The sequence below is a fragment of the Cherax quadricarinatus genome, chromosome 12, assembly GCF_038502225.1.
Source record: "Cherax quadricarinatus isolate ZL_2023a chromosome 12, ASM3850222v1, whole genome shotgun sequence".
Taxonomy (NCBI): domain Eukaryota; kingdom Metazoa; phylum Arthropoda; class Malacostraca; order Decapoda; family Parastacidae; genus Cherax; species Cherax quadricarinatus.
Genome location: NC_091303.1, coordinates 10,804,191 through 10,818,689, shown reverse-complemented (window position 1 = coordinate 10,818,689; position 14,499 = coordinate 10,804,191). Strand labels below are relative to the sequence as shown.

General features: G+C 44.1%; 1 protein-coding gene across 1 annotated transcript in view; it reads left to right on the top strand.

The window, feature by feature from the left end:
- The window catches only part of LOC128686648 (zwei Ig domain protein zig-8), a 120,568-nt gene that overhangs the window by 46,207 nt on the left and 59,862 nt on the right, over window positions 1–14,499 (top strand). The window lies entirely within an intron of this gene.

Genomic DNA, 14,499 nt, shown 5'->3' with positions numbered 1-14,499 from the left:
ACAGCACCAGCCACTGACTACTACACAAGGCTACAGCATCAGCTACTGACTATTACAGAAGGCTACAGCATCAGCTACTGACTATTACAGAAGGCTACAGCATCAACTACTGACTACTACAAAAGGCTACAGCATCAGCTACTGACTACTACACAAGTCTACAGCATCAGCTACTGACTACTACACAAGTCTACAGCATCAGATACTGACTACTACACAAGTCTACAGCATCAGCTACTGACTACTACACAAGGCTACAGCATCAGCTACTGACTACTACACAAGGCTACAGCATCAGCTACTGACTACTACACAAGGCTACAGCACCAGCCACTGACTACTACACAAGGCTACAGCACCAGCTACTGACTACTACACAAGGCTACAGCATCAGCTACTGACTACTACACAAGGCTACAGCATCAGCTACTGTCTACTACACAAGGCTACAGCATCAGATACTGTCTACTACACAAGGCTACAGCATCAGCTACTGACTACTACACAAGGCTACAGCATCAGCTACTGACTACTACACAAGGCTACAGCATCAGCCACTGACTACTACACAAGGCTACAGCAACAGCTACTGACTACTACACAAGGCTACAGCATCAGCTACTGACTACTACACAAGGCTACAGTATCAGCTACTGACTATTACAGAAGGCTACAGCATCAGCTACTGACTACTACACAAGGCTACAGCATCAGCTACTGACTACTACACAAGGCTACAGCATCAGCTACTGTCTACGCATCAGCTACTGACTACTACACAAGGCTACAGCATCAGCTACTGACTACTACACAAGGCTACAGCATCAGCTACTGACTACTACACAAGGCTACAGCATCAGCTGCTGTCTACGCATCAGCTACTGACTACTACACAAGGCTACAGCATCAGCTACTGACTACTACAAAAGGCTACAGCATCAGCTACTGACTATTACAGAATGCTACAGCATCAGCTACTGACTATTACAGAAGGCTACAGCATCAGCTACTGACTACTACACAAGGCTACAGCATCAGCTACTGACTACTACAAAAGGCTACAGCATCAGCTACTGACTACTACACAAGGCTACAGCACCAGCCACTACTACACAAGGCTACAGCATCAGCTACTGACTACTACACAAGGCTACAGCATCACCTACTGACTATTGCAGAAGGCTACAGCATCAGCTACTGACTACTACACAAGGCTACAGCATCAGCTTCTGACTATTACAGAAGGCTACAGCATCAGCTACTGACTATTACAGAAGGCTATAGCATCAGCTACTGACTACTACACAAGGCTACAGCATCAGCTACTGACTACTACAAAAGGCTACAGCATCAGCTACTGACTATTACAGAATGCTACAGCATCAGCTACTGACTATTACAGAAGGCTACAGCATCAGCTACTGACTACTACACAAGGCTACAGCATCAGCTACTGACTACTACAAAAGGCTACAGCATCAGCTACTGACTACTACACAAGGCTACAGCACCAGCCACTACTACACAAGGCTACAGCATCAGCTACTGACTACTACACAAGGCTACAGCATCACCTACTGACTATTGCAGAAGGCTACAGCATCAGCTACTGACTACTACACAAGGCTACAGCATCAGCTACTGACTATTACAGAAGGCTACAGCATCAGCTACTGACTATTACAGAAGGCTATAGCATCAGCTACTGACTACTACACAAGGCTACAGCATCAGCTACTGACTATTACAGAAGGCTACAGCATCAGCTACTGACTATTACAGAAGGCTACAGCATCAGCCACTGACTCTTACAGAGGGCTACAGCATCAGCTACTGACTACTACGCAAGGCTACAGCATCAGCTACTGACTATTACAGAAGGCTACAGCATCAGCTACTGACTATTACAGAAGGCTACAGCATCAGCTACTGACTACTACACAAGGCTACAGCATCAGCTACTGACTATTACAGAAGGCTACAGCATCAGCTACTGACTATTACAGAAGGCTACAGCATCAGCTACTGACTATTACAGAAGGCTACAGCATCAGCTACTGACTACTACACAAGGCTACAGCATCAGCTACTGACTATTACAGAAGGCTACAACATCAGCTACTGACTATTACAGAAGGCTACAACATCAGCTACTGACTATTACAGAAGGCTACAGCATCAGCTACTGACTATTACAGAAGGCTACAGCATCAGCTACTGACTATTACAGAAGGCTACAGCATCAGCTACTGACTACTACACAAGGCTACAGCATCAGCTACTGACTATTACAGAAGGCTACAGCATCAGCTACTGACTATTACAGAAGGCTACAGCATCAGCTACTGACTATTACAGAAGGCTACAGCATCAGCTACTGACTACTACACAAGGCTACAGCATCAGCTACTGACTATTACAGAAGGCTACAACATCAGCTACTGACTATTACAGAAGGCTACAACATCAGCTACTGACTATTACAGAAGGCTACAGCATCAGCTACTGACTATTACAGAAGGCTACAGCATCAGCTACTGACTACTACACAAGGCTACAGCATCAGCTACTGACTATTACAGAAGGCTACAACATCAGCTACTGACTATTACAGAAGGCTACAACATCAGCTACTGACTATTACAGAAGGCTACAACATCAGCTACTGACTATTACAGAAGGCTACAGCATCAGCTACTGACTATTACAGAAGGCTACAGCATCAGCTACTGGCTGCAGGACAAATAAAACCCTAATTTTTATTTGTTATGATCTCATTGTTAGAGGAAATTTTAAAAAAAATATTGGAAAATCAAAACTAAGCATGAAAAAAACAAAGTATATACACTAGCAAGAAAAATAAGGCATTAATAATAAAATCGTGCTTTTAACATAGGATTTTTGTCCTCTGTGAAACATTACATGGGAAACTGAAGAGAAAACAACCACGTAACTCAAAAAATTCATTGACTTAACAGAATTTTAATCCATTTTTCCCCCCTGTCCACTTATTAAAAAAACGCAAGTGTTTATTCTCGCCCGAAAATGTGAAATAATTCATAATGGTGAAGTATCAATGGAGAGGAGGTTTCTCTTAGTAAAAGGAGTATGTGAGCCTAGGTGGAACTGTCTAAGGGTGACTAAACAGTATACTGACTGAGAGGTGTACGTCTGCCAGTGTAGGTACACTGAGGCTTTACTGATGGTCAACTGATGACAGACAGTCAGCGTTATGGGGAGAGAACAGACGATTTTTTTGTTCCATCCGATTTCGTTTATTTATTTTTTCCTTCGACTAAGCGTACATGGCTTCTCTTCAAATAAAAGTTTAATTAATGATCTTCGTGTTGATAGACTTGAAACACCCTTTACCCCCCCCACCCTCTCACTTTATTAAGCAGTCAACGTAACCAGTGATGTCTGTATAACCTGGATGACTTGATAAAGTCTCTGGCGAAAGAAAATTCTTCAAGAAAAATAGCATAATCCTCTCACACACAGTGTCAGGGTCATCTAACCTCAGTTACGTTACTGGCAATTTTCGTGCTGCGTTGTCAGTGCTTCTCCAGGTCTTGGCTGCTGCTCTGAAATACTCGTAAATTTTTTTTTCCTAGAATAGCTCAACGAGTACAGCTGGCTGGCATGCCGTGTGTATGAGAGAACGAAGGAACGAAAGACTTGCACTACACCTGGGTAAAACATATTAATTTTTTTTTCAATTAAAAACATGAACGTGGTGACGACCATGTGTCTTGTTCATTAACTTGTCGCAAATGTGAACAATTGATCTGAAGATGCAATAGCAGACAACATCAAAAGAAAAGAAAGAGTCCAAACAGACGAAGCATCTAGACCGGAAATAATACACATGGTCCGTACAGAGAGATACAAACTTTACAAGAAAGGTCACAAGAGTTATACATTATTACAGACAAGGCTAGCAGTGACACTAAGATAACTCAAGTTGTCTATAAATGTGTTATTGGGGTTGAACAGAGCTGTGGATTATGTGAAAGCTGTGCGAGTGGGGAAAAAGTGGGCAGTGGATGAGGCGCCCTCCAACCAGCCTACTGCTCTATTGGAGGCGAGATCTCCCTCCCCAGGGGATAACAGATTTCATCTGTCTTATAAGTTATGGAAATGTTATTTAAACTCAACTCTCTTTCTCTCTCTCTCTCTCTCTCTCTCTCTCTCTCTCTCTCTCTCTCTCTCTCTCTCTCTCTCTCTCTCTCTCTCTCTCTCTCTCTCTCTCTCTCTCTCACACACACACACACACACACAAACACAGAAGCCAAAAATGAAAAAGTACGGAAGAAAGATAACAGAAAGTGGGAGATTTATGGTAGATCACGATATGAATATATTAGAAACGAATGGAAAGCTGCTACAAATGTAGAAAAACATTCACAGCAGCAACAGTTAATACGGGAACTGCACTGAACCTTTGGTAAGCAGCCAGAGGAACGATCACCAGACACAGGATACTGTTTATGACATATTACTGAGAACACGTTTCGTTCACCAGGGATTTTATTACTTGGGAGAACTGATAAAAGCCCCAAGCGGGCGAAATGTCTTCTTAAGAAAATACCATGAACTATATACTATGTTTTATCAACATGACAGACGATGTATACCCAATAATCCCAATTTTCTTGAAAGGAGACAGAGAGCAGCTTTGAATTACAAAGTGAAGTCCCTGACTAGTAGCTCATTCAAAGAGGAAAGAAAAAATAATTAGAATGGTATTAGTAAAATATTTAATAGAACAGGATTTAGATCTGAACAGCGGGGCTTCAGAGAATGAAAATCTTCTTTCATAAATCCAATAGAGCCCTCTGATTGTCTTACAGGTGAGACAGGAAATAGAGAAAGGGGTGACGCTGAATTCCCTGATTTTGGGGGGAGGGGGAGAAAGGGACACCTGCGTACAGCTCTGGATATTTATTAAAGGAAACGTTTCGCCACTCTTTGTGAAACATTTCCATGTTTCCTTTAATGTTATCGGTATCACCACACACTTGAAAACCACATTCCTAAACCACAATTTTTTGGGGGGAAGAACTACACAGTGGACTAGAAACCCGGAGAAGGTACAAGAATTGATGAAATATCTAAATAGTATAAAAATGGAGTTTCGGCAAGAAACGAAGTGCCAGAATGGGCGAGCGTAACAAGTGGGGTTCCTTAGGGGTCAGTGCTAGCACCAATATGTATAAATGACCTCCCCGGAGACCTTGAAAGTAACCGCTGGGTTACTTTCAATGGTCAGTTCTTGTACCCATACTGTACCATATTGTTCTGGTCTGTGTAAAGGCCACCCTAAAAGACTAGAATCAAAGAGTACACGAATAGACGATTCGAAACAATTGAGGAGAATAAAACACCGTTGACTGCTGTAGAAAACTGCAAAATGACCCTTGCTAGATTAAGGCTTGACTAGAGAGTGACTGTAGAATTAAGATAAGATAAGATAAGATTTCGTTCGGATTTTTAACCCCGGAGGGTTAGCCATCCAGGATAACCCAAGAAAGTCAGTGCGTCATCGAGGACTGTCTAACTTATTTCCATTGGGGTCCTCAATCTTGTCCCCCAGGATGCGACCCACACCAGTCGACTAACACCCAGGTACCTATTTACTGCTAGGTGAACAGGACAATAGGTGTAAGGAAACGTGTCGAAATGTTTCCACCCGCCGGGAATCGAACCCGGGCCCTCCGTGTGTGAAGCGGGAGTTTTAGCCACCAGGCCACCGGGCAAGGTAAATGCAAGGTAATGAGAAGGTAGACAAGGTAAGAGAACTGGACCCTCCGTGTCAGTTGGAACAGATTATGGACACCTAAAACGAATTCAGTCTAGGAGTTAATATGAAGAGAAAACATGACTGAAGTCCCATATAAACCGACTAATTGGGCAACATGCTCAAAGTTCGCAAATATTATGTAAAGTCTTATAAAGCAGAGTCTAAGAGTCAGTCGGTTAGTGCCCACGACACCACTAGATATTTATTTGCATCGACCTGCTAAAGATAATCCTAGAAACTCGTGTACATTCAAAAGATTTTGAAGGAACGACGCAAACTGCAGGACTAGCGTGTTCTGGGACAAATTTTCACTCTTATTTTTTACGCAAATCAGTTTTCCGTCAGCTCCTTTCAAAGCTCACCCCTATCAGAGACAGACTACCTCCCGGGATGCGACCCACACCAGTCGGCTAACACCAAGTCACCTACTTGCTGCTGGGTGAACAGGAACAACAGGTGTAAGGCAACACGCCCAGTGTTTCCACCCATACCGGGATCGAACCACGGACACTCATTGTGTGAGCTGAATGCATCACCAACTGAGCTACTACCTTATAGAGCTTTATCAAGGTATTATAACTTGATGAGGCTCTACACAAAACGAAAATTATCCCAATAAATGGTTCTGTAAGATGCGTCTTTGTTTTCCAACCACTGCAGACAGTACGCTATTTTTGTCCACACAGTTTTACTCTGATTATTACTTGTCCTGAGACGTATCAGGCTATTTCTGTTAGACAGTAGTAATGATAGAAGACAATATTGAATAGCCGTGTTTTATCAGGAAAAACGTCAGTGGCTTTGTCATGTATGCAGGAATTGTTATCGAAGTTCTCTATGTAATTCCAGTCGTGGAGAGTAAGAGTGTTCGTTTTTATCCCTCGAAACTGAGCTACCTCACCGGTGAAAGAAATTCAGAGCAAAGCAAGCATTTTACAGTGTTTTTTTGTTCTCTCTCTTTCTCTCTCTCTCTCTCTCTCTCTCTCTCTCTCTCTCTCTCTCTCTCTCTCTCTCTCTCTCTCTCTCTCTCTCTCTCTCTCTCTCTCTCTCTCTCTCGGAGCGAAACGTTGCCCTCATAAAGGCTTGATCTGCTCTAAGTATCTTTGTCTAAGTGGCTTTCAACCAGTCATTCATTCCTCGTCTGTGTCGCCATTTGGTACATATTTGAGAAATCGTATGACTAAATTAAAGTTCACAGTTTACTGCAAATCCACTGTATATCCAGTATGAATGATGTTTAATTTCACTGGTTCAGGTACCGGTGTCCCGGACCTGCAGTTCTCTGTTTCACTAAAAACCACGTCCAGTAACACAGTTACCAGTCAACAAAAGAAGAGTAATTTTCATAACGTGTGTGATTCAATACTTCTCTTCACTTATCGTAGTGTGCTCTCTGTTCACAATGTTCAAGTATTTCCAACTCAGGCCATTTCAATAATGAACAGTGAATACACTGTACGTAAATCTTTAATCTATACACGAGTTAGTGGAACTATTTCCCGGACCAAGTAATCTCACCATCCGCTCAACCCTGGAAAATCAGTGGCTCGGCACACCTACAGAAACAGTCACCAAACAATCTAAAGTTTTTTACCATCACTGAATGGCTCTCATCATCGTGGAAACAGCTGGTAAAAATGACCACAGGATTGCGATTGGTCTTGCGTGCACCGAATACATGTACGCCTGTTGTACTACATGTACACTGTACTCTGAGTATGTTGTAGTCTTAATGATATATCCACTTTTCAAATTGTCTTTTTTTTCCTAAACCAATTAAAGCCAGGCTTTGAAATCGCCTTTCAGGCGATCACCAACAGCCTGAATAGTCAGAGACCGTGCCTAGATTAGCGGACGGGAGATCGAGCCTCCACCACTCCTTGCGCCGAATAACTCACATGGGTTTAGCGCTTCGTGAAATAAGCCAGTTCGAAATCACCCGGGGAAAGACAACAGCTTTTAAAAGCATGTAGGAACTCCTAAATTTCGTAATACATTTAAGTATATAACAAAAAAGATATATTAGACAATCTCAGCTGAAAGTAATGGGAAGCAGCCGGGTCAAAAAAAAATTAACAAAAAGTACACAGTCTACTCGGGGTTGACCAAACAGTACGGGGAAGTACACAGACTACTCGGGGTTGACCAAACATTACGGGGAAGTACACAGACTACTCGGGGTTGACCAAACAGTACGGGGAAGTACACAGACTACTCGGGGTTGATCAAACAGTACGGGGAAGTACACAGACTACTCGGGGTTGATCAAACATTACGGGGAAGTACACAGACTACTCGGGGTTGACCAAACAGTACGGGGAAGTACACAGACTACTCGGGGTTGATCAAACATTACGGGGAAGTACACAGACTACTCGGGGTTGATCAAACAGTACGGGGAAGTACACAGACTACTCGGAGTTGACCAAACAGTACGGGGAAGTACACAGACTACTCGGGGTTGATCAAACAGTACGGGGAAGTACACAGACTGCTCGGGGTTGATCAAACAGTACGGGGAAGTACACAGACTACTCGGGCTTGATCAAACAGTGCGGGGAAGTACACAGACTACTCGGGCTTGATCAAACAGTGCGGGGAAGTACACAGACTACTCGGGGTTGACCAAACAGTACGGGGAAGTACACAGACTACTCGGGGTTGACCAAACAGTGCATGGAAGTACACAGACTACTCGGGGTTGACCAAACAGTACGGGGAAGTACACAGACTACTCGGGGTTGACCAAACAGTACGGGGAAGTACACAGACTGCTCGGGGTTGACCAAACAGTACGGGGAAGTACACAGACTACTCGGGCTTGATCAAACAGTACGGGGAAGTACACAGACTACTCGGGGTTGATCAAACAGTACGGGGAAGTACACAGACTACTCGGGGTTGATCAAACAGTACGAGGAAGTACACAGACTACTCGGGCTTGATCAAACAGTTCGGGGAAGTACACAGACTACTCGGGGTTGATCAAACAGTACGGGGAAGTACACAGACTACTCGGGGTTGATCAAACAGTACGGGGAAGTACACAGACTACTCGGGGTTGACCAAACAGTACGGGGAAGTACACAGACTACTCGGGGTTGACCAAACAGTACGGGGAAGTACACAGACTGCTCGGAGTTGACCAAACAGTACGGGGAAGTACACAGACTGCTCGGGGTTGATCAAACAGTACGGGGAAGTACACAGACTACTCAGGGTTGACCAAACAGTACGGGGAAGTACACAGACTACTCGGGGTTGATCAAACAGTACGGGGAAGTACACAGACTACTCGGGGTTGATCAAACAGTACACACAGACTGCTCGGAGTTGACTACGGGGAATTTGATCAAACAGTACGGGGAAGTACACAGACTACTCGGGGTTGATCAAACAGTACGGGGAAGTACACAGACTACTCGGGGTTGATCAAACAGTACGGGGAAGTACACAGACTACTCGGGGTTGATCAAACAGTACAGTGAAGTACACAGACTACTCGGGGTTGATCAAACAGTACGGGGAAGTACACAGACTACTCGGGGTTGATCAAACAGTACAGTGAAGTACACAGACTGCTTGGGGTTCAATAAAGAGTACTGGGAAATACACAGACAGCTCAGCATTTCATTATAACACCTGCGTACGTTATAGTAATTCTGCACAATACAGAACATGCGTAAATTATAGCGTTTTTGTACGTAACAGAACATGTGTGCGTTATAGCATCTGTTCACTAGCTTACACAGGTGCGCTGTGTTCGTAATAAGAGAAATTAAAATTCAAGCTGTGTAACAAAAGAAGAAATTGGACTATTATTACTAATAAAAGTTATTTATGCAAGTAGAACTTAAAATCACCTGTCATCTTTATTAAGGTTAATTACCCGGGAGCTGCAGCCTAACGTTATAAAGTCTTCATCGTTATGATGATCCGATGTTTGTGTGTTTAAACAATCTCTCTCTCTTTCATACACACACACACGGCGTCGCGGAGAGCCTGCAGGTTCGAGTCCTGTTGTGGACCTAATATATATATATATATATATATATATATATATATATATATACCCTCCCCCCCCTCATCCCCCATGCATCCATGCTGCCCTTCACCCGTCACCCCACAGCTGGCGCCCTCCCACCCCCACGATATCAGCAATGTCACAAGTAGCCGCGGGTTCCCAGGAATCTTCACGACAGAGCCAAAGCTGTCGTTCACGAGGCATCTGCCGGGTGTGCCACAGGGAATGTGCACTCAATCCCACATCTGGCAACATCCGTGCACACAATAGATGTCTAGGCTCCAGGAGAGCTCCAAATGAGAACAACCAACAGCCTCCCCCAGCAGACAGGGCTGACAGCTACCGTGACTTCACCTCTACAGAGGACCTCAAATCTGCAATCAAATTAACATCCACCAGGACTCTGACACACATCCCCAAAGCAGCTCGCCCTCAAGCTGCTAGCAAATTCACTGACCTTCTGAAGAAAGTCAACGATGCTCCTTCAAACAACAGATCCTGGCACAACTTGCTGCTTTTTGGCAATGCCTGTTTGGCTGTCCCACCAAGGAGGGACAAGTCACTAGCAACGCATGTTATTAGGGCAATAAATGCATTCCCAAGGGATGACAACCTCGTTCGTCTCCCCCCTAGGGCGACAAACACCCGCCGGGCAAATGCCAACAACAGGACACCCGACACCTCAAAAATCAGAGCCCAAATTAGCAAAAAAATAGAAGAGGGTAATACTATTGGAGCTTTGAGACTTATAACCAGTGAGGATACCATCGCTCCCAAGGACGTCAGCACGGCACAAGCTCTGAAGGACAAACATCCACCCAGGGCTCCCAGTACCAACATTGACCTCCCTGACATTGCAGCAGGCGAAGAACATCTAACCTTACAGGATGCTGATGTGTATAAAGCTGCTATGTCATTTCCACAGGGTTCAGCAGGAGGTTTCACTGGTTTAAGGCCTCAACACTTAAAACAAATACTCAATCCAGCACTTGGTGAGGTTTCAGAGAGGCTGCTGTCTGAACTCACCAAATTTTCCAACCTGTGCCTGGCTGGCGGTGTCCCAGAGGCCATCAGACCCTTTTTCTTTGGTGCCTCATTGTGTGCCCTCCGCAAAAAGGATGGCGGAATCAGGCCCATTGCAGTGGGTAACACCCTGCGGCGCCTAGTCGCCAAGGCTGCAGTAAGAAGGGTGAGTCAAGAGGCTGCTGCAATGCTGAAACCAACTCAGCTCGGTTTCGGCGTTCAACAGGGCTGTGAAGCAGCTGCCCACGCAGCACGAGTATATATCAAAAACATGTCCTATGAAAAAGCCTTGGTCAAATTGGACTTTGCCAATGCTTTCAACTCAGTCAGAAGGGATGCTGCTCTCCAAGCAGTTTATAGAAACTTCCCTTCCCTTTATCCCTTCATAGAATCGTGTTATAGTGTGACTTCAAAACTATTGTTTGGGGACCATGAAATTGACTCGTGTGAGGGCGTGCAACAGGGGGACCCTCTCGCCCCCTTTCTATTTTGTTTGGTCATCAAGGAAGTCACGGAGGCACTCTCCAGCGAGCTCAATATCTGGTTCCTGGACGACGGTACCCTGGCTGGCACAACAGAGTCTCTCCTGGAGGACATCAGTAAAATTAAAGACATGGGAGAAAGCCTGGGCCTTTCTTTAAACCCCACCAAATGTGAAATAGTTTCTACCAATCAACAGTTGATACAGAATATTAGTACCATTTTACCAGGAGCACGAGCCATTGATCCAGCCAATAGCACTCTCCTCGGTGCTCCTCTTGGGTCCAATGCCATCGATCTGGTCCTAGGAAAAAAAGTCTCAGACCTCCGGACGATGGAAAGCAGGATGAAAGACATTGACACACACGATGCCTTTTACCTACTCACCAGGTGCCTGTCAACGCCAAAACTTATCTATTTTCTGAGATGCTCCCCAGCCTTCAGCAGTCCAAAACTCAAGGAATATGACTCTCTCCTGAAGGCCATGCTAGAGAGTGTATTGAATCTTTCCCTTGACGATGGACAGTGGTTGCAAGCCTCACTTCCGGTCAGGCTTGGAGGGCTAGGAGTACGCAGATCCTCCCAGATTGCTCTACCAGCTTTCCTATCCTCTTCCATTGCATCAAACGAGTTGATAAGACAAATTCTTCCTGACACCCTCAGTGACTCAGCAGGAATAGAAGACCCTAGCTGTGTCAGTGCCATCACCGAATGGGAGACTCTTGCTGCTCCAGCACCAAACCCTAGTGCAGCACTGGCTCACAAACAGTCAAGCTGGGATAGCCCAATTGCTGAAAAGGTGCTTGCCAACATGCTCAGGGCTGCAACATCAGATAGGGAGATTGCCCGTCTCCAGGCTGTGAGTGCACCTCACTCCGGGGACTTCCTCCAAACAGTTCCCATATCGGCAATGGGAACGCGACTCGACCCTAAGACCCTCCGTATTGCAGTGGCTCTGCGCCTTGCTGCCCCAATTCACACAGAATATATGTGTATTTGCGGCGAAGTGCAAGCAGACCAATACGGTCTACATGGTCTTAACTGTTCCAAAACCAAGGGCTGGCATGCAAGACACAACGAGGTCAACGACATCATTAAGAGAACCCTTGCTACAGCTGGATGCCCTGCCGAGAGGGAGCCACGATCACTTGCAGCAAACAATACCCACAACCCAGCAAACCGCCCCGACGGGATCACCATCTATCCTTGGAAGAATGGCAAGCTCTTAGCATGGGACTATACCTGTGTGTCCACACTGGCTGACACCTATATCCATCACAGTGTGGGGAGACAGGGAGGAGCTGCTGACCACAGGGAGGAGTACAAGATTAGCAAGTACAGGGACATTAGCCAAAAGTATCAATTTGTTACGACTTAATCTTCACCGTAACAATAGGGGCACAAATAACTCCATTTTTTTTTTTGTTAGTTTTATTTTATTACCAATCATTTAGCTTCATTGGTATTTGGTTAGTGAATTAAAATAACCACAAGCAATTATAAATGAAACACTATACAGCAAGAAACCCAATCTTACGTTCAAATTCTCAATAACAGAGTATGATACAATAATTTCAATTAATAATCTACTCTTTTAGAAAGGTCTAGGGTAACGAAATAGTTATCTTTCATAAGTGACATGAATTACCAGACTAATGGCAAAGGCAAGACTTGGTATAAAGTTTTAGTTTAAGCTAGGAGCTTTGGGTTGAAGACCCGTACCGAGTCAGAGCTAGGAGCTGACTGACTCACTCAACTACTTCATAGTATGACTTCAGCTCGGCCAGAAGGCGACGCGTGGCGTCAATTCTAGAACCACCAATTGGTCACTACAGTAGTGGTTACACATTCGTAATACCTAACCTAATAATAATATAATATAATATTATAGTTATAATAATCATGGGGAAAGATATAATATAATACAATATAATACAAAGAGAGTACTTTTGATTCATACTGTACCCGATAATAATATATAGTCGAACCTGCTTTATCTAGCTAGTAATAAAGTGGTTCGCGATATATTATTACAGAACTTATTTTAACCAGGCCTTTTATTTTTGTATATAATGGAGTGAAGTAGGGGCGCGTAACACCTCCCCCCTCGTGACTGACGGTCGCCATTGACTTGTACTCTCTGTGGTGGGTAGCATCTGTCATAGTAGCAGAGGTTGTAACATAGACAGCAGTCCTACATCATCTCCAGCTTTCTCCACAACATAGATGGTCATAAAAGTACCGACTCATACTGTTAAAAATAAAGGTATATTAATAAAATTTCAAGGCCTAGAGAGGGCATCAGCAATGAGATTATGTTTTCCTTTTATATGGGAAATGGTAATAGAGAAGGGTTGAATTCTCAAAGCCCAACGAAGTATTCTGGCGTTCTTCGATTTCATAGAATTTATGAAGGTCAAAGGATTATGATCGGAGTACACCGATATCTGATGGGTAGAAGATCCTAAATATACATCAAAATTCTCTAGGCATACAACGAGAGCTAAGGCTTCTTTTTCTATAGTTGAATAATTAATTTGGTGTTTCTTTAACTTAGAAGAAAAATAAGAAACAGGTTGTAATAGGTCAGAATTTGGAGCCTTCTGTAACAATGCGGCTCCCAAAGCATACGCACTGGCATCTATTTGTAAGTGGAATGGTTTATTAAAATCAGGACTTAGCAATACTGGGGAAGAGGATAGTAATCTTTTTAAACGATTAAAAGCAATTTCACAGTCCTGGGTCCATGAAAACTTTGTTTTTGGACTTGTTAATTCAGTTAGGGGAAAAGCTACCTGTGCAAAATTCGGACAGAACCGACGGTAGTAACCGGCAACTCCTAAAAATCTTGATACGCTTTTCCTATCCTTAGGGGTAGGAAATTCTAAGAGGGCCTTTACTTTGGCGTTCAAAGGAGCGACTTCACCTTGTCCAATCCGAAATCCTAAGTATTTAATTTTCGTCTGGCCAAACTCACACTTGGACAAATTCACTGTAAAATTATGTTTACTTAAGGCGTCAAACAAGGCTTTAAGCTGTCTAAGGTGTTGGGGCCAACTGTCGCTGTATACGACTAAGTCGTCTAAGTAAGCTTCTACTCCGTCCAATCCGCCCGTAAGTATGTTCATAATACGCTGGAACGTAGAGGCCGCGTTACAGAAGCCGAAGG